This window comes from Coffea eugenioides, chromosome 2 (genome assembly GCF_003713205.1).
Source record: "Coffea eugenioides isolate CCC68of chromosome 2, Ceug_1.0, whole genome shotgun sequence".
NCBI classification, from domain to species: domain Eukaryota; kingdom Viridiplantae; phylum Streptophyta; class Magnoliopsida; order Gentianales; family Rubiaceae; genus Coffea; species Coffea eugenioides.
In genome coordinates, this window is record NC_040036.1 from 41479669 (window position 1) to 41481229 (window position 1561).

Below are 1561 nucleotides of genomic sequence, written 5' to 3' on the forward strand. Positions count from 1 at the left end.
GATCCACCAAATTTCAAGTGTAAAATTTTATCTATGTTTAGTGTAATTATCTAGGTTATTTACGAATTTTAAGTGCAAAAAATTATTAAAAACAATATTGTCTTTAAAATAAATTATGTAATAATTTATTTTTGAAATCTATTTTATAATTTATAGAATTTGGGGGTCATAAGTTTGTATTAAAAGATTTCAAATAAATTTGTTTTGGAGAAATAAAAAAAGAATAAAGATAAAATTGATAAAACGTTCATATAGCATAAGAATGACAATTAACTAACATGTGGCAAAATGGCTGGTGGTGAGCTTGGCATGTACTTTGACCTAAGGTCATAGGTTCAAATCTAGCAAAAAACTTAGTCAAATTTTTTCCTCAAAACCGATCGGGTTTCCGGTTTAATCCGGTTCAACCACTGGGTCGTTGACCAGTCAACGGTTCCAGTGCTTAACCGATCTAATTAGAGACCCAGCTCGGTCTACTGACCGGTTTGACCGGTGCTTCACCGGGTTGACCAGTTCGATCGTCGGGTCGGGCCGGGTTTTATAACTATGAAGTGAAGAGTCTCGAACTTGGGACTTTTCACTTGCCTTCCTTTTTCGTATCATTCAATCCATCCCTCCTCCTATAGGAAGTTAGCACCTCATTATGAAGTTTGAGTATGCCCGTCAATTTTGATGCTTACTGAAGGTTAACAACGTTTTACCATAAAATTGTGGATTTTTCTAATTAGAATTAGTGTTTAGTGGACACACATTAACATAGCTAATTTGCGTGTAATTTTAAATATATATATATATCACATACTTACATTTTTTTGACTCGAATTCAGATGCTCTCCTATATTTTCAATTTTTTCCAACAAATGGGCCATATGTACGCTAGGGGCTCTATTGCAAAATAGGGGTTGCATGTAGTACACACGGCCCCTAGTTTCCAAAATAAAAAAAATCTACATTTCTAAAAAATTTCAAAATTAATAAAATAAAAGATGTTTGAGTGCCTCATTTTTTTTTCAAATGTAAATAACATATCATATATCACCCATAACAAATTTACATAGTTTGCTTACAAGTTTGGAGCAACTACTCCTAAATCTTCTCTAGCCAATCTAGTTAATCAGAGAGGGAAGGATACATTCCAGTAAACATCCTTTACTAGGTTCAAGACATATCTTGCCAAGCTATGATTGACAACATTACCTTTCCTTCTAATGAAAGAAAAGCAACACTTGCTGAATTTTTGTTTTAACAGCTTGATATCTTCAACCAACGTTCCAATCTTAGCATCCCTTGTGTCTTCTTCCAAAATCTTGTTTACTGCTATTTTGCAGTCAGATTGTACTTCCACATTCATCCATCCTTCCTACATAGCTACAGTTAAGGCATTCTTGATAGCACAGGACTCCTCCACCAGAGGATCACTGCAGCTTTTCTTAATTCCAGCCCAAACTCCAATGATGTCACCATTTTCCTTTCTAGCAACTATTCCCCAGCTGGCTTTTCCTTTCTATATATCGGTTGCTGCATCCGTGTTAAGCATCACCACTCCCTCTGTTGATGGTTT